General features: G+C 37.5%; 1 long non-coding RNA gene across 1 annotated transcript; it reads left to right on the forward strand.

Annotated features, from left to right (window-relative positions):
* The first annotated feature begins 3,865 nt into the window (after positions 1–3,865).
* On the forward strand, positions 3,866–24,756 carry LOC118613718. The gene is made up of 3 exons (XR_004955746.1): positions 3,866–3,952; positions 22,055–22,131; positions 24,577–24,756. It is a non-coding gene; the product is annotated as an uncharacterized LOC118613718 (long non-coding RNA).
* The last annotated feature ends 526 nt before the right edge of the window (positions 24,757–25,282 follow it).

A 25,282-nucleotide genomic window follows, 5' to 3' on the forward strand; every position in this document is an offset into this window, starting at 1 on the left:
CTGCAAAGATCCTGTCTGAACAGAGCTTTATGCCTGGTATCTTCATTTCATTTTACTTTATAACCTCTATACCCCACCAAATACTCTCTCAACCTAAGCTCCTTTTATTATGTTTGCTCCACTCATTTTCAATAGAGAGTTTCTACCTTGCAGTCCAGGATGGCTGCTCTAGCTTAAGCCATCATATTAGGGATATCACCAGGAGGAAGGAGGAAAAAGGTAGGGGAAGGACTGGCCCTCACCCCTCACAACACATCCTGGGAGCTGTACATACCTTCTGTTTATATCCATTAACCAAAGTTTAGTCACCTGGTCATGTCCAGCTGCAAGGGTGTGCCAAAAACATGTAGTTTTTTCTGGAAGTGGCCACAGATCCACTAGCATTAGTGACTTTACTGTTAAGAAAGAAGAGGAACATAAACACTCAGGAATAACTAGCTATCTTACTATACTTATATGTATATAATCTTGGGTGAATTTAGAGAGAGAGAAAAAAAATTTCTATAGGGATTATAAAGTATACCACAGCAAGAGAGGAACTAGCAGTATTGAGGCAACATTCCGAAAGAGATGTTGATTACTTCATTTGTCTATTCTGGGCCCAGAATTGTAACAGTTATGGTTGACTGTGGTTTTTCAGCCAACAGACAATGAGGCATATCATGTGCTAGAGACTGGGTATTAGAATAATAAGCAAAACACAAATATTCTCATGTATCTGCCTAATTTATACTGAAGTAGTTTCTAAGAGCTGGAATTTTATATAAACTACTAGAAAATCCAACTCTGGGAATTATTAAACTCACTCAACTGATACAAGCAGCTTTCAAACAATTGATCTCAGTACTGTATATATTGACCTACAAATGATACAGAGTATGGTTCTCACATAGTTTTTAATTCATCTTCATTAGTGAATTGGGAAACCTTAATCAGGTGGAACTAAAAGAAATGCCTCATTGCAACTCTTGCTTGGATCACGTCTTTCATTTTCCTTTTTGATTTCACTTCTGTATTTATAATAGTGATTTCTTCATATCAAGGCTTACAAACTGATTAAATAGGAGATTTTCACTCTCTTTCTGCAAGAGCTGTCCATGCTCTAACCACAGTTTACATCAAACATAGTTCCCAGGAGATCTGGTTTCCTCCAATGAGGAGACTTGGCAACCTGAGGATTGTATTGGTTAAGCCCGAAGAAGGTTCTTTATGCGTGTTCTCTGGTGCCTCTCTGACGAATGCTTTAGACCAACTTCCTCATGGTTCTGAGGGTCACTCAGTCTAGGGCACTTTCTGTCCTATGTGCTGAATATTTCATGTCTTTCAGGGCTAGAGTCACTTGATGGGAGGGGAGTGGACAGGGAGGGGCCTCCGTTTCCTTTATGTGGGCCATATGACCTTGAGAAGTGACCTCATTGAGGTATGAACTGCTTTTACCATGGCATAAACGCATCTTTATACACCAACAGAACTTCTACATTACCTTAAATACAGATTCCCCTGAAAACCAAATTACAAAGAAATAGATGCATGAACCTAATTTGTTTCTCTGCAGCACTTTGGCTTATTTTAAGGACTTGAGGTTGATTTCCATTTATTTACCCTAAAGTGTCTGAGAAATCTCTTTCTCAGGAAATACAGTTTTGGGGCTTTAATTCTCTTACTGGAGTTGAGGTAATTTTCTGCACCAAGGGTGAAAGTGTATGAATAACTCTTCAGATAGAGCCCTGGTCCCCCTGAATAAAGATATCTGTATATCATCATCATAAAGTAAAGACGGGCCCAAACAGCAAGCTATTATATGGCCTCATTTTATAAACCTCAGTCACACAGCAGATGAGAAAAGACACAAGGGATGTCACTTCTTCATCCCAGATGAAACAGAATCTTTTGTTTACAGAGCATCACTTACAAATTCATCAATATGCTTTCTCATGGAAGCATTGGTACATTTATCAAAATTGTTTACAGTGCGTTTTAATCTTCTCTTCTACACTAGGCTATCATTTTCTCAGTATTGTCACCTATTTGAAAACCTCTCGATAGTCTATGAGGATAAAAGGCTTTATTTTGAGATACATTAGGATAATGTTACTCAATCTTTGTTCCAGTTAAGAAATACTGGGCTCATTAATTAGAAATATACTTGGAATGTAACTTGAGCTTACTCAAGATAGATATTATATAATAAACCATTTAGAGTTTTATCAGTTGCTCTTTTTTTTCTAATTTCACCACCCACATTAAACATCTTAGAAGAATACACTTATACACTAAGCCCGATTTTTAAGTACAGAATTATTTATATTAGTAAACATTTAACATAAAAAATACTCATCAACTAGAAGACATTCTAAGATTACATTAGAATTTATTCTATTATTGAGTGGACAACTCTAGAGTGAGAAATCATTATTTCTGCTTATAACCAAGGAATAAATAAGTTCTATTCCTATGCAATTGCATAAAAAGTTTCTCTCTTCATTTAGTATGAAACTAAGAAAAAATTCTGTTATCTCAAAGATAGAATATATTTCTCAAAGACTAATATACCATTATTTTTATGAAATCCTGTTTTCAAGAAAAACATAGAGAAACAATCTTTTAAAAGTCTCTTTGTAAAGCCAGTACTAAGGATAGCTCAGTTATGATACATGCATGGTATCCTAAAGAAACCATACGTCTGCAACAAAAATCAGTGTTATAAAAACGTTATAGAGCTATACTGTCCAATGTGGCACTGTGCCACATGTAGTGACTTAAATTAAATCTAAATTAATGAAAGTTAAGTAAAGTTAAATATTTATTCCATCCATATTACTAGTCACATCTCAAATGCTCAGTAATCGCTTATGGCTATTGACTACAACATTTGAGAGCACAAATAACATTTTCAACATCGTGGACAGTTCTATTGAACAGTTTTGTTCTAGAGTCTACTCTAGTATAGATTGTTAAAAGAACAGTTCAGCAAATACAGATCCACAGTAAAACATTGAGCATGAGAGCACAAGAAGGAAATGGAATGGGAGAGATTTTGAAACTAACGGGCAATGTCTTAGAGTCACATACTAGCCATCCAAGGGCAAAAAATTCATAGTACTGCTTCCTCTTTTTATAGTACTTTAAAACACTTTTTTATGTTTCTTTTTGGTGGATGGAAAGGTGCTAGAAAGTCATGAACTATGTAAATTTACCTCCTTTGGAAAAACAAAGAAGCATATATCCCTTCATATCATCGTCCTTAGAAAATATTGTTGAACATCACTGGGTACAAGTCATCGTGTCACCAAAATTAGCAGCAGATTCAGTTGAGAATAGGAAGGAAGCACTGGTAAGACAGACTTTCTAAGGAAATAGAGAAAGCTGAGGTTTTCAACTCATATTTTCCATGCAGTTGCATTATACACTATTTTAGAATCATCTACTGTTTAGAGACGTCCAACTTCCTATTCCACAAATGAGATAATTGGGACCCAGAGACAAAGTGACTTGCCCAAGGATGTTCACAATGTCACTGAAATAAGACCAGGCAAGGTCTACTTTCTAATATTTTTTTCACTCATATTACTACTACCTACTTACCTTATATACCAGGGAAACAGATACTCCAACCCTCCTTTTAAAACAAACTACATGATAAAAGTGCTACTTTTTAAAGAAAATAAAATATTATGGCTCAGGAAAGCATTATAATTGTACAAGTGAATATTTGTCAAATATCTCTTCCTGGCTTTGTTTCTTCATGAAACGACTAAGGTCTGGTCACTTGTTCAGTTGTTCTTTGGCCCGCCCTCAAAAGCCAAAATGACTTTCTCACCTCAGAAGCAGGGGGTGGGGAAAGGGCTGGGGGGATGGGAGAGCAGTGAAGTTCTCACCTCTGAGCACAGACCTTCCTGTCCAGGGCAACCTCGGAGAATGGGTTACTTCCAGCACCCTAAGTGAACTTCAGGTAAGATTCTAGCTGCTTCTGATTTTGTTTAGAGCCCAGAGCCACAGTCACTTAGGTGAGTTTGAAGTGGATGCTGGTCCAGGTCTTAGTCTTGACCTTGAGGATTAGCAAAGCAGTTGTTGAGAGCAGAAATTTTGCTTCAGAAGGACTTGACTTGCAATCCAAGCTCTCTCCACTTACTTGTGGTCAGACCACTCATGCCTTCGGCTTCAGTTTCCTTACTTACGGACTTAAAATAATAAGACCTATCTCCCTGTGGTTTTGAAAGGATTAAATTGGTTTCTACATGTGAACAGCATTGTTTCAGAAACATGAGATTCACTCTATAAAAGATGGTGCCATTGTTAACTGACCCAAGAACCCCGAGAGGCGGCAGGACCTTCGAGGGTCCTTGCTTCCATTCAGCCACTTTGGAGTCAGCTTTCAGATCATGGCTTCTCTGCCACCAGCTGAGGGAGCATTTCCAGTTTTAGCTCTCAAATTTTGCCATGTTAATAAATGCATTAGACCACAAGGTGGTGCTTTATTCTTATGTTTGATATTAAGAGGCTTTTCCAACCACAAGAAGTGAACAGCAAAGTGCATTCAACATCATTATCAAGTAGCAACTTCCTAACCCTAATACAAATATCCAGATGGGCTCCTGCCCTCTGTAACTAATGACGAGGGAGCACAAGCTGCATATGGAGCATCCAGTCCCCTTCGTTCTGCTTTCTGACTGTGAGGAAGGTGGAGAGAGCCCCGGCAAAGCTGGAAACTTTATTTGGTTCCTTTTTCTATAGCATTATTAAACTCCTGTCAAACCCACACACATACTGTGTGGTTTTCCTCAATTTTTGTGTTTTTCGGTCTCCTAGTAAGCAATGGTTCACAGAGTTCAGTGATGAGGAAGAGAAGGAAGGTGTCCTTGTGAAAACTGCCCTGCGGTGTGAAAAGTCTGCTTCCCCCTCATAGTGCAGTGACTAAAGCCTTGGGCCATGAGTACACACCATGAGGCTCTGAGTGTAAAGTAAAATTTCCACACACCCCCCCCACCTCTGAATTTTCACGTTGCCAACATGTATGTCATCAAGTCTGAGCTGGCATCACATCAACAAGAGCAAGCTTACCCATTGGATTAACTACTTGAGATTAATAGAACAGCTTAGACTGTCTAAAGGAATATATACTCAATTTGCAGCCGTTATTGAGAAGTAATGTAGAATCAGCAGTCCTGAGTCCCAAGTCCTGGCTCGGTCGTCACCTGGCTGTGTGACTTTGGGCTATTCTATGAATTTTGTTCACCTATAAGAGTATGGGGAAAGAATACAGGTAAACCAGTTGATTTCTAAGTTCCTCTCTAATACCAGTTTTCTGTAAGTTGGTCTCCATTTTTCCCTCAAAAAGATTCTGCATCAGCTAAGGCTTGGGTCTTTGTGGAGACTAGGAGGGCTTTAGGGGAAATTCCAGATAAAACCAAGCTAAGACAGTAAGAGGTCAGAGAAAGGAGGAGGACAGAACTACGAAGGGGTAGGCTTGGAGACTGAGAAGGTACTGAGAAAAAGGGAGAGAGCTGGAGAGACAGATCCTGTAAACTTGGGCTAACACATAGAAGCAAAGTGAGAGGGTTTTGTTTTTGTTTTGTTTTTATTTGGGAAATGGCCTTTGTAAACGGGAAAGAAGAGGGTAGAGGGTTTTCTTTAGATCCAGACAAAGGATTAACTCCAAGATTCTTTTCTAGCTGATCCTCAGATAACAGCTTTCTAAAGTCTTGTGTAGACTTTCTTTCACCAAGTTCTTTGACCTTTTAATCCTTCTGAAAGTGAACTGTCCCCTTATTCTACTAATAAGAACAGAGAAAAATAAAAGAAAGTTTGCCAGCAGTCATTCCAAGAACATTCTGTTGATTTTCTTATTGCTCTTAAGGCTGCACCCAACAACCTTTCCTTATAAAATAACTAAAAGGCTGATACATGAGTCACAATAGCTATAGCCAATAAACTATACCACTAGTTCATATCTTACAGCATTTTTCTTAAGTCTATTAATATTTCAAGTGGAAGAATCATTTAAAATCAATTAAGATCAATGCAATTTTAATAGACTAAATTTAATTTTAATTAAGAAATGCATAATTTTTTCTTCTAATAATGAAGACATGAATACTTGGCAGAAGGCAGAGGGGATGAAAGATGAGCCTGACAGCACCAGGCTGCTTGGCTCACAGAAAATACAAGACAAGATTGCTACATTCCACAAATTACTGAATTTGAAGGAGCTCTGCATTTGTCCTTTTAAAATTATCTGACTCAGCTTCTTTGAAGTTTATGAGCACTCTGGTCATATTGTTTGGGAATCACATGATCTTTATTTATTTGATTCTGGACATTTTATTGTCTGCTGAAAAAATAAACTCACTAAAAATATGAACACATTTCCATATGGTAATCTATATGGTCAGATATAGGTATTGGTAGAGCTCATGATAATGTTACTAGAAGTTATACACACACACACACACACACACACACACACACAGGTTTTTGTAATCATAATACAAATAATTAATATATAATAAATGTTATATTCCAAAAAATTATATAAAAATTTAGAGAACTGCTGTCTCTTGGGAAAAAAATGTCAACATTCTACACCTTCTTTTATTTAATCCAAATGCTAATAAGTATTTAATGATTTTTAGCCAATAGACTTTTTGAAAATCTTGTTTTAATCCAAATTCACCACTGAATACGTCAGACTTACACAAAAAGATAAAAGCTTACCAAAAAGAAGGAATTACCATCGGAGTGTATTTTGAATGATATCTCTGAGTAAAAATTAAAGGAATAAAACAGAAGAGAATATTATTCCAAGAAAACAAGATCAGAGTTACAGGTTACAGTGCCTTTGAATTTCACCTATTCCCTTTCTGTTTAATAAATTAAATTTATAGCTTTAGCCTATAACTTTGCAGATAACCATGTGTTTTCTTTTGCAATGGTTGTCTAATGAGCTACTGAAATATTTTCATTTTGCTTCTGTTCGGAGACCAACGCTAAATGAATCTAAAAGTCAAATTATAATTTAGTTCTAGTAGAAAAAAAAATTCATTTTTCATAGTCAAACTTGAGCAGCAAAAGTGTATGGCAACAACAAGAAGTACATGTTCAGATAGATTTTACTACATGACTTTTCCATCGGTTTTTCATTTATTTATTCCTTTAAATTGATGATGTTATCTATTCCCGTTATACACGGATTTGACTTTTGATTCATTGAATTAAAGTTTTGATGGATCATTGTTCTTTAAAATTAAAATGCCAAGCCAAGGGTATGGCTCACAAGAGCCCTCGCACCCTTTCCTCTGTGTGTCAGCCATGCCGATGTTCACTCACTCGCCCCCACAGGAAGCTGGTGCTGCCGTGGAGGCAGGAGGGCCAGAGTTTAATAGCGAAAAGTTCACAGCAGCTTCTGGGCTATTAAATCTCATGCCTTGTTGTCCAGCTATATATCTATTTTTTATTAAAATTAATTACATATACATGGTGACAAAGCTTGCATATTATGGTAAACTGTTTTTCATACTAGGAGAGCTACGGATAGATTACTGGAGATGCAAGAAATTATATTTCTCTACCTTAAGTCAGTTAGCTACTGTTCTGGTACTGTACCTTTCACAAATCATTTTCAAAAATCTCCTAGGTCTCCAAAAAATTCCCAGTTCCTTCCTCTCATCATTTTTTTTCTACTATCTGCAACAGGCTCCTGTCATTTCATAGAGAAAAAAAAAAAAAAACAGGCAAATCTTCCTACTTGGTAAAATTTATTTGCCACCCCCAAATCAATACTTCTAGTGCTTTCACAGTGATTTAGGAACATGTGGAGGGCAGAGGAAAATATAAGTTATTAAGCTCGTGTTCCCAGCTGGACAAGACAATACTCTGCTTTCTTGTTTCAGATCTCATACTATATAAGTGTCCTTTTTGTTATTTATTTAGCGCCATATTTTTCACATCTCTGTGCTTTTGCGGGGGTGATTTAAAATGGTCCTTGAACATAGTGCTGAAGCACTGTCCAGTGTTCCTAAGTACTAGAAGGTTGTGATGTACCTCATGGAGAAAGTGCGTGTGTTCCATACATTCCGTTTCACATGAGCTATAATGCTGTTGGCCATGAGTTCAATGTTAACGAAGTAACATTACATAGTACATACAGTGTCTTTCAATAAAAACACATATAAAACAAGGTTTGATATTGATCAATTGATGAAATTGTGAGCAGAGGCTCACAGGATCCTAACCATTATTTCCCCTGGGAAAAACGGTTCTGTATTTGTTAATTCAATGTTCCCAGCAACTTTACAGAACATAATCACTTCTAATAACGAGAATCAACTGCAACTACTATCGGTAACTTTTCTGTTTCCCAAAATGGATATTTCTAATTTTTTTAGAGAAAGGAAACTGAAAAGGAGAAGAGAAATAAAAATTTTATAAAAAGAGAAAATAAATCCTAGGATGAAGTGTTAAAGGAACTGGAGTTTGTTGGGTTTCCAGAAGAGACATGTGTTGAGCTACGCTGACCCCATTCCAATAGAGGACCAAAGAAAGGAAAGATGCTCTTAAACTAAAGCAAATGAGGTTGGGTCTGAACACAGTGGAGTTTATTGACCAGGGTGATGCAACTTTGGAAGATAGGGTTTCACTTCTGAGAGGGTCAAGAAAAGAAGAGAGAACTGACATTAGTTGACAAAATTGCTTCACTGAATTCGAGAGTTACAAATCAAGCACTCAGATGTTTTTTACAGCTCTGGGATCCTATGATTAGCACCCATTTTCAAGAAGCCATGCTGAGAGGCAAGGTCTGTGATTGTAGAACATGTTCTCCAGCATGGAATTACCCAGTCTGAATAAGCCTGTGTATGGATTAAAGCCAGGCCACTGGCTATATATAGTCTGACCAATATTTTCCAGACTGCATTTTCTGGAAAATGTGGTTTGGTTTCACTAGTGTGTGTATTAGGGTGGGGGGGGGGGGATAAGGAAGAAGAGTGTGTGTTTATGTATATGTATGAAATAATGATTTTTCATCTTTTTAATATTCACACTTCATTTTTATGTAAGGACATATTATTCAGCATTTTGCTCTTTTCTCTGTGATGCACGTGTGATTTAGCATCACACAGTTATAAGTTTGAAATTGTGTGGTCTCAAATAAGTTACTTATCCTCCTTTACCTAGAGTTTTCTCTTCTATAAAATCGAGGTTACCACGTCTGCCTCACAGGGTGCTTTAGAAAGTTCTTTCTCTAGTTCAAGAGGCTTTGGTTCTTCCTGCCTCTCGCTTTCCTCCAAGCCCATTCTCTTCCCACTACACTGTAGGTTCCATCAGGGCAGGTACATCACAGCCTATCTCTCACATAAGCGGGAGCTCAAGAAATGTCTGTTGAATAAACCTTAGTCGGAGGTTAAATTCCTGGGTTAAAATTCTCCAAAAGTTCGTCATTACCCATAGAATGAAGTTCAAACTCCTTGGAGGGACATAAAAGCTATTTGTGCATCTGTTCCTGCTCACAGATCTAGCTCATCCCTTGGCATCCTCCTCTTCCATCCCAGAGAACCACTGGACGTGGTGGTGCATGTGGCTCTCGGACAAGAGGAAATACAATGCAGTGGAGAGACTAAATCGCCGTGGAAGAAAAGTCTCTTTTCTAATTGGTCAGCCTGGAGAGGGGCACCCTTTCCACCCTTGAGATGACTATGTTTTCTAATTTGCACGAAGGTCCATGGATAGCAGCATCTCTGAGCTCCAGGCATGCAGTTCCCAGTTCCCTGGGATGTATCAAGCAGTTCTGCCTCCAGGCCTTTGAAAGTGTTGCCCTGTCTTTACCTAGCTAAACACCATTTTCCCTATGGGTTTCAGCTTAAATAGCGCTTCTTCTCCAAAGCCTCCCTGACTTCCAAGATAAAGTTAATAGTCCCTCAGCATTCCATACTTACCTTTCTTCTAGCTTTCATTCATTTATTTGCCCATATATTTAGTGATTATTTATTAAGTAGGCCTGCCAGGATAAGGCGCCAGTGTAGAGCAGCCAGCAAGATGGATTCAGTTCTGTCTCTTGCAACTAACAATATGTCAGTAGAGGTAGCCATTAAATAAATCACCAAACAAGATAAGCATTTGATTTTAGTTTTGAAGAGACTACAGAATGTTGAGAAAGTGTGAATCAAACTGGAATAAGCATCGGTTTTCAGACTGTATAGTAATTGCCTGATTTTTTTGTCAGTCTCCCTACTAGATCATAGGGTGCTTGAGCTCTAAATCTCAGCTTTTCTCAGAGCTGTGACCCTAGAGTTGAGTATAATACACTTTATATGCACTCAGTAAATTATAAATATTACCAATATAAATATTATCATCTTGGAAATAGTTTCTATAAGGCTCTGTATTTGCTCATTTGTGACAATAGAGGATTTGGAATACCTCTGTCTACAATTTTCATTTGTCCCTGGATAGAAATAAGTGGCACAAATATGGGGGAAAAAATCTTTGTAAATCTTGAGACATTCGCTTTTAGAATATCTGAGCCCCCTTTCTTCCTCCTCCTCATCAGGGGTGAACCTTCCCCACTCCAACCTCTCCAAGGGTCTTTCCCTTTCTCGCCCTCCTATACAAAAACACTGGGCTGCCACCATTTATGCTTTGCCTGAAGCTCACTTATACCAATGTGTCAACTCTCCTAGTAGCTGCATTCTAACCTTCTTTTCCATGTCTAGCATGAAAGCCTGTGCTCTATTAAAGCAATCTCAGATAACTGTGAAATGTCAGGGGAAACTGAGAAATAAGGCTCACCACTGAGTATGAACTTTACGACTATGAGTATTTATGTTATCATCATGCTACATATAGTCTTTTGTGACTCAAATACTACAAATAATAAAACCATAAAAATGAAGACTCCTAGAGTCCTGAAGGCAAACTTGGTTTAGCAATTTCAAAGTAGAACTGATTTGGATGTTTGAGAGTCCTGAGGTGAAGGTGCTGTATGGAAACTGGGTTAGTTCCTCACTCTCCTCCTTCTCTACTCCCTCCCTCCCTTCCCTCTCCCCTAGGTCTCAAACACTTGGGGCTCCAAAGCACAGTGTTTCTGGGGGCATCTGTCCTTTTCCATGCCCCTATATTTGAGTCTGAATTTCACCTTCACTCTTGCAGCTTGGCATGTATATGTTATGCTCTCACGCAAGCTGCAGACAGCACCATCGAGATTCCCAGACCCCTCCAAGGGCCTTTTCCTTTCTCACCCTCCTGCTTCAGAAACACTGGGCTGTCACCATTTATGCTTTGCCTAAGAGTCTTGGGGAGTCATATGCAAGAAAATGGGTGTGATGGGAGGACTTAAGCAGACACAGGGTCCTTAGATCTGGGTCACAAGGAAGAGCATTTCAGGACTAGGGAACTACGACTATTGGTGGCACAAAATGAAGATGTGATAATCTGTGCATTTATTGGTTTTCTTAGAATCAATAAAGATTTTGGACATTGGTGCCGATTATAGACATCAAAAAAGTGATAGAAAGAGAAAATACATTCTTTATTTGCATAAACAATCTGTTTGTCATTTATGTCCCCTGTGTGGATTATTGGATTAAAACAGCAAAATCTATACCTATGAATGTAACTTGTAGGTCAATACAGAACAGAATTAAACTCAAGCAAACATGACAGAAGCATGTTTGTTCCAGCCAACACTAGTCTTTGAGTGGGAATTTTTGGCTACAGCAAAGAAATACAAACCTCAGTTTTGTCTTGTTTCCTGCAGAGAGATGATCTTTCTGGAGCGCTTTTCTGAGGCATGTGGTTTCTCCTCCTTTCCCCCTCTCCCTTCATTCCCCACTCTCTCCTCTCTAATGTTTATAATAGTGATAATCAGTGAGCTAGGATCAACTTCAAACAATGGGTTACTTCAGAGAGTACGAGCCTTTAGTGAAAATGTCAGATAAAGAGAGGGCTCAGCTACATGGAGGGAGGACAGTAAGAGCAGGAGATATACCTATTTGCTATTTTTAGTAGTTGAGGGAGAAAACCACAGTAAAAGAGAGAGCCTACTATAATGAAAGAAGGCTGCAGCTCATAGAAAAAAATATTTTTACCTATATGAGACAGGAATCCTGCATTTATAGAATGTGCATACACAAATATGACATAAAAAGAGATATCTCATTCATTAGTACAAATATAACACTAACTTTAGTCCTTTATGAAACTCCTCAAGATGTATACTTAAAGAACATACAGCACAATTTATTTTTTTACGGAATGCTGGTAGTGTGCTAGGCATTGTGATAGGCATTGGAAAATAGTTATTAGCCAAGCCAGACATGGGTTCATGTTCTCACAGATTTGATAGTCCAGTGGGTATGTCAGTGACTAATCAAGGAATTTCCAGGAGGGAGCTCGAGGCTGTATATTTAACAGAGAGTTCCGTGGTACTACATGAATATCTCACAGTAAGACTTGACTTCTTGGGAGAGACAGGAAAGGATCAGGAAAATCTCCCTGGGGAAAATTACATTTCTTAAGAAGTAAAATTGTTATGGTCAGGATTATTATCCCATGTCATAACAGAATTCCTGTTCCTCAGTGTTCCTAATTTGTCTATCACAGCCATCAGTCTGCCAGGTGGTAAAGCAAGTTCGCTTCTGGCTTCTTTAACATCTCTGGAGTTTAAAATATCAACAATGTGACTTCAGCACTCTACTTTTTTTTTTTTTTAAACACCTACAGCACCTGTGGCCAGGATTGGGTACCATTGCTCTGTTGAACTGCAAAGTACACCAGGAAAAGGATTATCTGACATTTTCAGATTCTACAGTGGGAGGCAACCTCTGCCAAGACAGGGCAAGGAAGGAGAGGCTTTTGATAGGGAGCTGTAACGAATGCCAGTTATTTTAGTACAACAGTAAAATTCCACACATACTCATGTCATTTGCGAGAATGAGCATTTCAGGGTAAGAGCTGACTCAGAGCAAGAGTGATATTAGCCTACGCTTCCGTATCTAGAGAACACTAGACACTCCCTAAGGCATAGAATGGGATGGTTAAAATAAATCCATGCTTATATAAATCAATCATTATTTCCCTTGTAATTGTGCTACTTGGAAACTTTGTTTGTAAATTGATCCATAAGATTATTCATAGGGTGATGCAAACTGATGATATAGTGCTTGTAATGCACTGTGCCTGGGCATCAGACGTGGATCTGGGCAGGGCAAGGCTTAGCTGTCCCTGCATCTACCTGGGCGCTTATAGATGACTTCTCTTAGTCTTCCAGTGTGAAAAGATTCTATCTAGACAATTGTACTCTTTGCAGTAGGTGTTATTAAAGAAGAATTGCTCCTCTTTTTCAAATTAGGAAGAGCATTTTGACCTTCTCATCTAGTTCCATTCTTTCGTTGTCTCAGAACAGTTCCAAATTTCTCTCTCCCTCATGGAGTGTGTGTGTGTGGGGGGGGGGGGGTGCCTAAGTCGTATTTTCTAGGTGTTGTTTGCACAAGACAGAGGCAGCCAGACACTCCCAGAGATACTCATTATTTTCTGTTTCTTTCTTTTGCTCATTGGAAATGCACTAATGCCCCTGCCAGACACCAAGGCAATGACAAATCTGGAATGCTGCACTCTTGCCCACTGTGATGGAGTAGTGAATAGTCATCTGCCTCTTTTGTTCCCATCACAGACTTTGCCTAATGTATTCCCAACTCCCTCTCAAAAACCTGCACTCCGGCTGCTCTCCATCTGGGAGAGCAGGGCTTACAGCTGTCGCTGCGTCTGATAGTGGAGTTGTGACTCCAACTGCAAGAGGGATCTGTTGTTAAGTGGGATACTAGACTCCATTCCAGAGACTTGCTTGTGAAATGTCTAGCAGAAGGTGTAGAAAAACGGGAAGAGGCAGAGAGATAGATGAAAAGAGGAGAATTTCTATAAAAATTTTTAGCTAAATTAAAAATAAATCATAAAGTATAATATGGGCTTTTTATCTCTTTTTATTAAATTTCTTGGGGTGGAATTGGTTACTAGGATTATATAAGTTTCAAGTATACAATTCTATAATATATCATTTGTATATTACATAGTGTGCTTACTACCCAAATTTAGATCCCTTCCATTACCATATATTTAATCCCTTTCATCCTTATGTTACAAAGTGTTAATTCTCCTACTCCTCTCCTGCTCCCTGCACTGCAATTTAGAACTCTAGTGTTAAAAACCCAATGCCCCACCCCGCTCTGTGATTCATAAGGCTGGTATGAACAATGAAATGGGGGTAGGAGGAAGGAAAAAGAAACTAGACAGAGGTGAGTAGAAAAGGAAGATGGATATGGGATGAGAAAAAAAAAGAGGAGAAAAATAACAGGTTCATCACTGTAACTGTAAGTGATAAGATGAAATTGCTGGAGAGAAAGGACTATTCCAGATAGAAAAATCCTCTTGTACAGAGCATTTGAGTGCCTGCTAATAACCAGACTCTGCCAGGCACTGAAAGCTAAATACACAGTGATGATCAAATAAGACAAAGTACTTGCTCTCATTGAATGTGCATTCTAACGAGGGAGACCAAGAATAAGCAAATAATGGTGTGAAAGGAGCGGAGAAAATTAGAGTAGGAAAACCTTTAGATAGGTCAGACAAAACTCATAAATAATTTTACTTCCCACATATTTACATATGTACACGATTTAGTGGCTGAATGTCACCTGCATTTTCATGCCTACAACTTTAAATGTCAAATGAAAGCATTATGAACCAAGCGAGTGGAGTAGTGTGACAAGTGACTCTGCTAGATTATTTGTGCTGACCACAGCATTCACACTTATAAAACATGGGGGGGGGGGGGACCCAAGAGCGTTGTAGAGTGGGGAAAGGGAGAACTTTTATAAAACTACACATTAAAAGGCACTTTATACCAAAAAAATGTTCAGAGGAAGAGAAATATAATTTTTATTCAGAGCCATGAACTCCAAGTGGTGATTAAGTTTTAAAATCTGAAAATTCTATTTATCAGGTAGTTTTAAGCCTGAAGGAGCATTTCTTTTCTGAAGTTCTATTCCCCTAGTCCAAATTCCCCTAGCCCATGTGCTAGTCCATGACATATACATTTCTAGCTACCACACAGGTAAGCGCTGGTCAGTGCTGGTGAAGTAGTAGGATGGGGTTGCTTCGAGAATGTGTAAAGCCCCTTTGCTCACCACCAGCAGCTTCTCGATGCTTTTGCTTTGGGCATCATACTACTTGTTAAGTTTGATCTACCTGTGATCTCACATGGTGCTATTCTAAACACCAGAGATGGATGTAAGAGAAGGAGTGGACATACGAAAGGTCTGAGAGTCTTCTAGTCCCTTGAAATTTGCATCATCTGCAAGATAAAAGAATCAACTGATTTTTAAAATCTCTTTTAGTTAGAAAAGATTAAATTTCAAAAATCTAACTGGAGACGCCATTATTAAATAATGTAAGAAATTGACATATAGTATATGTGGATACACAAACATATAAGTGTAGCCTCATAATATAGGGTAGCATAGGACTGCTGAATTAATGATATACCAATAAATACCTGAGAATTTGAGTAATGCTATTTGATATTAATCTTAATTTTATGTAAGTTTCTTGGCAAAATTCATACTAGCTCTAAAGCTATAGTAATCAAAAGAGTATGATACTGGCACAGAAACAGAACAGACATATAGATTAATGGAACAGAATAGAGAGCTCCAAAATTAACTCACACATGTATAGCCAATTAGCCTATGACAAAGGAAGCAAGAATGTACAATGGGGGAAAGATAGTCTCTTCAATAAATGTTGGAACAACTTTACAGATATATGCAAAAAAATTAAACTGTATCACTTTCTTATACCATATACAAGAATAAACTCAACATGGATTGAAGACTTAATGTAAAAACAGAAATGATAAACTCCTAGAAGAAAACATAGGCAGTAAACTCTTTGACGTCACTCTTTGCAACATTTTTTTGAATATATCTCCGCTGGTAAAGGGCAACACAAACAAAAATAAACAAATGGAATTACAACAAATTGACAAGCTTTTGCTCAGCGAAGGAAATCATCAACAAAACAAAAGACAGCCCACTGAATTGGAGAATATATTTGCAAATGATACATCAAATAAGGGTTCATGTCCAAAATATATGAAGAACTCATATGACTCAACATCAAAAAAACAAACAATCCAATTTTAAAAAGGGCAGAGGATCTGAATAGACCTTTCTTTAAAGAGGACATAAAGATAGCCAACAGATACATGAAAAGATACTCAACATTACTAATTATCAGGGAAATGCAAATCAGAACCACGAGATACCACCTCACACATTTTGAATTGGCTGTTATCAAAAAGACTAATAACCACTGTTGGTAAGGATAGGAAGAAAAGAGAACCTTCATTTACTGTGAGTGAGATGACAAATTGGCACAGCCGCTATGGAGAACAGTATGGTGGTTCCTTAAAAAATAAAAAATAGAACTACCACAGGATCCAGCAATTCCACTTCTGGATATCTATTAGAAGAAAACAAAAACATTATCTTAAAAAGATATATACATTCCTATGTTTATTGCAGTATTATTTACAATAGCCAAGATACGAAAGCAACTTATATGTCCATTGATAGATGAACGGGTAAAGATGTGATATATAGACACAATGAAACAGAAAATTCTGGAGTGCCATAGCCCTTAAGTGCAACTTTATCCCCAGAAGTACCAAGAAAAGCAGATCAATCACAACACTTCATAATTTTGAGAAAAGTGGACTTAGGGTGATAAAATAGTTTTGAGGCAAACCAAGAAAAAATATCTAAGGAATTCAAATCTTCCAAAAGTAGGAAGCCATTCCATATAGTCTAAAACTGAAACATACAGTTAAAATACAGTTATAGTTATAATAGTAAACTATCCAATTTCCTAATGGTTTTCATAATATATTTTTTTTGAATTTAGAGGAATTTTCATTGGTGAAGAAATACTTAGTGAATGTCAGCAATTCTTTTAGTTTAATATCAGTTTATTTTTCTTCTGTCAAGTTTAAATAAAATTAATTGTGATTTTAATAAATAAGTGGCATCTATATGATTATTTTATTTTGAAACAATTATTTATATGCTGGTTAATTTTCTACAAATCTATCTACCTGTCCATCTATTTAACTATCTATAACAAATACCAGTTATCAGGCTACATTCCATATTTCATTTAGTCTGCACAGTGTTTTCAAGCAATTTTAAGAAAATATTTTAAAAGAAGGAGGTTTCAAGTACAAACACAAATGTCTCACAAATTCTAATTGATCAGAAGGTCTGACAACACCGGGGCCACCTTCTCACTTGGGAGCAATGTGCTGCACCCAAATGACACTTGTACCCTCCGGGCCCATTGGGGCATTCCTATCCAGTTTGTCACAGTGTCCACCACTCCCCATTTGTCCCCAGCAACGAGACAAACTTTGGCTATTTATTGTTTCACTTCCACTTTGATTTCTCTTAAAGTAGAAAAATATTTCTCAATATCCACATAAAAAAATCCCAAGGAAGACTAAGAGGATTGAGTGAGTTTTCTTACACTTAGCCCATCTTAGTCATTGAGGTTCCATTTGACTCCTGAAGCATCTCAGCCTGCAATTGAGGTTTAGAGAGAGATCTAGAATGATGTTTACCAAGAGTCAATACTTAGATTTTTTCTTGGGAGGTGTGATTTTATGAGTTGTTACTTTTTTCTTTGTATTTTTGTGCATTCTTTGACTTCTCTTTATGATGAAAATATCATTTTTATTTTAAAAAATTAGGAATTACTTGAATATAATATACCTATATGAATCTGTTTATATAATATATATACATACATAAATATATATGTTTATATACACATATAAGTGCTGCAAAGTGGTAAAGGAAAATGATACAAAGCATTCTTGTTAGAAAGGAGAGTACAGACCCTTGGAGACCATCTATGTACTTTTTCCTGAATGAATAAGTTGGATTTTTTTATTATACTCTTCAGACATACTCCAGGGAATCCTTTCTCTCTCTCCTCTCTCTCTCTCATACACACACACACAAATGAAACTTATATAAAAAGCATTCATTTATCAGGCATTAAGACTTTTCAGGATTTCTAAAATGCATCAAAAAAATAACATTTTTTAATACCACAGAAGGAGAACGTTTTTAAAAGCATGTCAGTTCCAGGGGAACCACATCTAAATTAGGGACATATTTCTTCTTTTTTTTCTCTTAAGAAAGACTGACAAGGAACTTAATCTGAATATATAATGAGGTTTTAGTTAAGTTGTATTTAATCACTCTTCCTGGCAGTTGTGTTTAATTTACAAAGGCATATTATTTCCCCCTTCATATTATTCAATTCAGTCCTTAGAGGTTGTAAGTAACATACTATGTGCCAGAAGATGACAAATTCATATAAGGAGACAGCACTTTCACACCTGTTATGCTTTCGAATCCTAGTTTTTCATTAGATTTGTTTCTTTAAAAAAAAATCTAACAGTGTTAGTGATGTTTTCTCTATGATAATTGACCTTAGCAACTATAAACCACTTTAGGCTGAAAGAGGTAAAAAATAAAAATTGCAAAGCATAACAACAACAGAGATTGAAATTTAGTGTTTCAAAGATACTATTTGCTTTAAAATTATACCAGCTAATCAAAGGACATTTTCTATTTTGATAACTATGGTAAGAAAGGTGAAAATTGTTTGGACTATGGCATAATTTTATACTTTTTAGTTCCATTTTTACATTTCGTCTTCGCATTTTCTCCTTTGCAGACTGTTATCCCTTCTCTTCCTGGTCCACCAGGCAGGAATTCTGCTTCGACAGACTGAGTGCTTGGTTATTGGTATCTGGTATATACCAGTTCCCATTTATCATCATCTCCTTTTGAGAAGAAAAATTTGTCTTTGTCTTGAATCAAAGTTTCCCTATAGGCTTAATCACCATCTCTTAGACTTAGAACGAATACCTTAATCTCTATTTCTCACATTCTCACAATATGCAATATAGATAAAAATGTCAATTTTTTTTTTTACCACACAGCAATGTTTTGATTATATGCATGAGGCAGTTATATGCTATGTATCTGCATACATATTTAATGAATCATTACATGGAAAGCTCTTAGTATTTGCCACACATTGCTTCAATTATGCTATTATTACTATTTATACATTCGTTAAACAAATATTTCTTGAGTGCCTACTATGTGCCAAGCACTCTTCTAGAGTTGGGCATATATCAGTGAATAAAATTGACAAAATTCTCTTCCTTCATGGAACTTACATTCTAAGGGAGAAGTCAACTGATTAAATAAGTATATCATATAGAATGTTTGGAGGTAATAAGCACAGTAGCGATAAAAATAAAGCAATAAAGAAGAATAAAGAGTGTTGAGGGAGGGTAGGAGTCAAATGGTTTGTAACCGTGAATAAGGTGGCCATAGAAGGCCTTGCTGAGAAGATAAGATTGGAACAAATTGTTGAAGAAAATAAGGGAAGGAGCAAGAGAAATATCTGGGAAAAGTATGTTCCATGTAGTAGGAACAGCATGTACAAGGAACAGTGAGGAGGTGGCTAAAGCAGAGAGAACATGGGAACAAGTAACCATTCTACATTCTGTGAAGGAAAGGGTTATATAAATCCAATACCCACTGTATTAGATTGCTAGGGCTGTATAACAAAGATCCACAGTTTGGTTGGCTTAAACAACAGCAAGTTAGTTCCTCACAGTGCTAGAGGTGCACAGGCTGGAAGTACAAGATCAAGGTATCAGGAGGGTTGGTTTCTTCTGAGGACTCATCAGCAGGCATGGTTTCATCTTGGCTTGCAGATGGCCATGTTCTCCCTGTGTCCTCACATGGTCTTCCCTTTTTGTATGTCCGTGTCCTAATCTCCTCTTATAAAGACATGAGTCCTATTGCATTAGGGTCCACCCCAATGACCTTATTTACCCTTAATTACCTCTTTTTAAAAGCCCTGTCTCCAAATACAGTCACATTCTGAGGTACTGGGGAATAGGACTTCAGCATATGAATTTGGAGGGGAGAATACAATTCACATAACAATCCATAATACCACCAGTAATTTCCTTTGTGGTCACATAAACCATGGTAAAACCCCTTATAAGGACAAGTCTTCCTATTTCAGAGTCTAATTATGGGATTCTACTGTTAAGTGACCCCATTGCCTCACTTTGTGTTTATAGAATTGCTTAAAACTTAGTATGTATTTTCTGACTGTTCTCACCAAGTTTAGGAATGTTCCCAAAGTTCATAATAGGAAAAGTTTAGGTTATGAGCTGGCTATGTGAAATGAAGCTATTTATAACCTCTATAGAAGGGTAGGAAAGTATAGCGACAACTGTTGAGAGAAGAGAATGTAATCATAAGGGAAATCAACTAGTTTCCTAATTTCTCTATTTTTAAGGCTTATACTCAAAAAAGAAAAAAGTTCTAATTTCATAGCCATAAATTCAGCACATAAGAAGAGTGCTTGGTAAGCATTTCTCTTCTGAATGGGTAATGAAAGTCAGCCTCAAATTCCATGCCTTCCACAGTCTCCCTCCTGGGGAGTGCTCATTAATCAAAGCATGGAGCTAAAGGATTGTTTTTTCCCTGTTAATGGAGTCCTGGAGCTTATGCTCAAGAACAAGCTTAATCTAAATCACGCCATTCTTTGGAGACTTTCCCTTCACGGTTTAGAAAGAGCCTTTGGCCCAATCAAATGCTTTAGGCCGACCTTAAGTCTACCCAAAAGATCTGCTCTTACCACACCTGGGTTTAGCTACAAAATTCTCCTTTTTTTTAATTGTCTTTTTTTCTCTCTCTCTATTGTTTCCTTAATTAGAAAAATCCTCACCCCTACCTCCACTCCACCCATTCAGTTTCTCCAGGCAAGTCAAATGAAAAGGATAAAAAATGCTGTTTGTAAATGATTTCTTTGGCATTTTTGCCCAAATTTGATCATATCTTAACCATGTGAAAAAAGGTGCATGTATTTTTATGGCCTACACAAACTCCTCTGGATTCCGGTTTTCTACTGCTTACTAGCTGTGTATATGACCTTGAAAAAGTTACTTAAACTCTCTGTGCTTTGGTTACCTCATCTGAAAAATGAGAATGGATGTGACTACTTAGGGTGATTCAGGAGGATCAAAAGAGTAAATATATATAGGTACTTAAATTAGTGACTGGTCCTAAGTACTATATTTGTTGTTGTCATCATCATTGTTACTATCATTTTCTGGGAAATTACTCAAAAGACGAAGGAACATTAGGTGCTGCAAAGCACCCATCTGAGTTAACAAAACGTATAAATCAAAGAATTAGTAAAATTAATTACTACTATCTGATCGGCCGGAGGAGACGAGAATGAGGGTGAAATTGAGCCAAAGCGAAGTATGAAACAGGCTTTATTAGGATCCGCGGGCGAGATTCACTGGTCCAGCAAAGGAGCCAGGGAAGTTGCACGTGTCTAGGGTGTAGGGGCGGTTTTTAAAGGTTTTGACCCAAGATGTCGGTGGGGTTACAGGGCAGGGACTTTTCCGTTTGGCTGATCTCGCCACCCAGGAAGCCTCCGCTGTAATTTTGGTCGTGAGCCATTGACCATCTTAGATATTGAGCCACCCTCCTACTGGCGTAATGGCGCCCATGAGCAACCAAACACTATCCTGTTTATTTTATTGTTACTGAAGTATCGATATTAATGAAGCATTGAATTAAATAATTATTATGGGCCTTCTTTATTTCAGGTAATCAACAACTGCTTTGAGGGGGAAAAATGTCGTTGTTGTTGTTGTTGTTGTTGTTATTATTATTATTATTATTATTATTATTATTATTATTATTATTTTGGGAGAATGACCTCATAAGATACTTCTAAAAATGTTAATCATTCAGTAACACCCTGTAATGAACAATAACTACACAAGCTACCATTTAAAGAGTGCTTGTTCATTGTCAGCCACTTTACATAAACTATCTCATTTAATTTTCAGAATAATCCCTACAGAGATATTAATATTATCTTTATTTTACAGATGAATAAACTGAAGCCCAGACAGATTTAATAACCTGCATGATAACTAGTGGGTGACAGAGCTGATTTCAAATCAAGGTTTGTAGTCTTCCACACCCGTGATGCTTAAATTTAGATTCTTAATTGCAAAGTAGTTATGAAATTACCAGACAATGGATCAGACTTTCAGCTGGTAGCCCCAGTCAGCTTTAGAGGCTGTTTCATAGCAGTTATAGGGCAATGTACCCTCTATATTTAGAAGACTACACAAACTATAGGAATTCAGTGGAAATCCTGTTTATTATTAACATAAGGAATTTAAATAATCTATATCTAATTAAGTAAAACAATGAAAATTATATTTACTGAGCATTCACGTGCAACTGCATGGCACAAACATTTTTAAAAATAAAGACATGGTCCCTGCAAGATCTTTTTAATAGATAGCTTACCGTGGTAAAATCTATCTCAGCAATCGCATTACCGTTCACTTTGCATGCTACAGAAGTCATTAGAGGCAATTAAGACCTTAGGCTGAAATGAAACCACCTCGGGCAATTAAAATGAGGTGCCACACCAGACTATCCAGGTGCCAGCAGTCTCCGCTCATCAGGGATGATTTGTCTTAGTTAAAAAGTTAACAGAATCAGAACAGATTTTTTTTTTTAAATGCTCCTGATACTTTAATGTGACATTTTTCCATGAGATTCAATTTCCTTATTTTTACTTGATCAATGTTGGCAACCCACTAGGTTTATTAACATGTGGTGTTGACAGGTTAATTACAGGAGGAAATTAGTCTACATTAGAGACCTGGGCGATCACCCCTACTAGCAATCACCTTTCATTGTAAATGATTTGCTGCAGCTTCTCATTCACCTCTTGGGCAGTGTTTGGACAACAATGAAGTTGCATGGAATTCTGACCTCAACTAGCACTGTGCCTTTGCTGGAAACGTGGCAAAGACTAATTTGAATGTATAAAATATTGAAGATAACCTAAACACACATATTACTTTCCTAGGGCTGCCATAACAAAGTAGCACAAACTGAGTACTTTAAATCTCAGAAATTTATTGTCTCACAAGTCTGGAGACTAGATGTCCAAGATCAATGTGTGGACAGGGCTTTGCTCCCCTTAAAAGCACAACAGCAGAATCTGTCCCCTGCCTCTCTCCTAGCTCCTGGTAGTTCCTTGGCTTGTGGCAGCATAACTCCACTCTTAACATGACGTTCTCTTTCTTTTGTGTGTCTCTGTGTCCAAATTTCCCCTTTTTATAAGGACACCAGTCATATTGGATTAAGATCCATCCTAATGACCTCATTTTAACTTGATAACATCTGTAAAGACCATATCTACACATTCTCAGGTACTGGTGGGTTAGCACTGAAACATAGAAATTGCCGGGAGGGTGGGGGGAGGAATTCAACTCATAACATGCAGTGTTACTATTTCATTAATGATCGTTCCAGCAGCTGATGTTGCTGAAGAAAAGAGGCAGGTACCATGTTGTATGGTAAAATGTCAGCTTCAGGGTCATGCAGACCTGGATATAAATCCTGACCTGGTTATCTACGAGTTGTGGCCTTAGGAAAGTTACTTGTATTAACTGCAAAAAGATAGGTCATATCTACCTTGTAATCTTTCTTAAAAAGTAATCCTTTAAAAATACATGTATATGTTTAACAAACATGTAGTTTACAAATATTAATTTATATAATTCTTATAACAACCCTAGAGGTTAAATACAGAAGGCACACAAAAGTAACTTTCAGTCATACAATTAGTAAGAAGCAGAGGAATTTCCAAACTAGCAACCTGGCCTCAAAACCTGAAGACCTCACCCATAGCACCAATTCTGCTTACAAAAAAAATGACCCATTAGGCACTTACATTCCATGCAGTAGATCCTGTTCTATTAACTTGCTCAAAATAATTTACTGGCTTCCCCTTTGAAGCAAAGGGCAAGCTAATGTCTTTACCATGGCCTACAAGATCTCACCCCTGACGGCTTTATGACCTCATCTCCTATTATCCCCCTCATCCCTCTGTTCCAGATAAACTGCAGTTCTTGAATGCTTAGGTTCTGACTCAGGGCCTTTGTCTTTGCTGTTCCTTTTGGCTGTAATTCTTTTCCCATTATAGCTTCCACAGGATTTGCTCCAGTTGTTTGCTCAACATGGCCACCTTCTATGTACCTCATGCTGTTTTATTTTTATTCATGTCACTCATTTCCACTTGTTATAATGTATGTTTATTGATTGCAAATTGTGTCTCTCCCTGACCTTCGTGAGGATAGTCTTTGCTTGCTCATTCAGTGCTGTAATTCCAGTGCTTAGTACATGAAAGATGCTCAATAAATATGCATGATTAAATAAATGAATCAAGGAAGTAGGTGACTGCTACTAGGCCTGATCATACTTAATAAATAATAATTGCATTTTTCAAATGTAGAAGCCAAAATTTATTGAAAGTGGCACAGAATTGGGTTGAGAATCAAATGATTTTAATCAAAACATAATCTCTCTTTTTCTTAATATTTAGGAGGATACGTGTTGCTGAAATTCACCATGCATCATCAGGCTTTCCAGGTCATACTTGGATAAAGTGCCTGGGATATAAGAAGCACTCAGCTACTGAGGGCTAAGGAAGAAGGAGCATGAAGAGAAGGAAAGAGAAAGGAAAGAACAGCAGGGATGGATGATGAAGAACAGTAAAGGAGAAAGAGAGGGAAGGGAGGAAATTTGAATGCCTATCATGCTGATTGGTAGACCACATTATCAGCGACAAAGATGAAAACTCAAAGTGGGCCTGTAAGAAGCTGTCCCATGGTAGATGGTGCAATCTAGCAAAGCCACTCTACTTTCTGTCCATCCAGTTGTCTGCAGGGAAGAATGCTCTCAGTGTCTCCATTCTTCATTTCTCCATATGATAAGAAAGAATTTTCTCTGAACACCTGAATGCCACTTTTTCAACCGCAGTAGTACCAAGATCAGTAGTGAAATGTCTTAGACATGCAGTCACCTCCAGAGACATTTTCTGTCCTCAGTGACAGGGCACATTGCTCAGCTTCATGTCAATTAATTTTCTCATTGGTTTGCAAAAGTCGAGACAAATTATTTTCTGAAGGGCTTTTTTTGTCTCTTGCTGTTCTCAGCAAAGGAAACAATTGCTTGCTAGTGATTCTGTGTGCCTGTGTCACCCCTCTAATAATAAGCTACTGCACTAAAAGGCTAGCAGAGGCAAACTC

The sequence above is a fragment of the Rousettus aegyptiacus genome, unplaced genomic scaffold, assembly GCF_014176215.1.
Source record: "Rousettus aegyptiacus isolate mRouAeg1 unplaced genomic scaffold, mRouAeg1.p scaffold_m13_p_1, whole genome shotgun sequence".
In the NCBI taxonomy this organism is placed as follows: domain Eukaryota; kingdom Metazoa; phylum Chordata; class Mammalia; order Chiroptera; family Pteropodidae; genus Rousettus; species Rousettus aegyptiacus.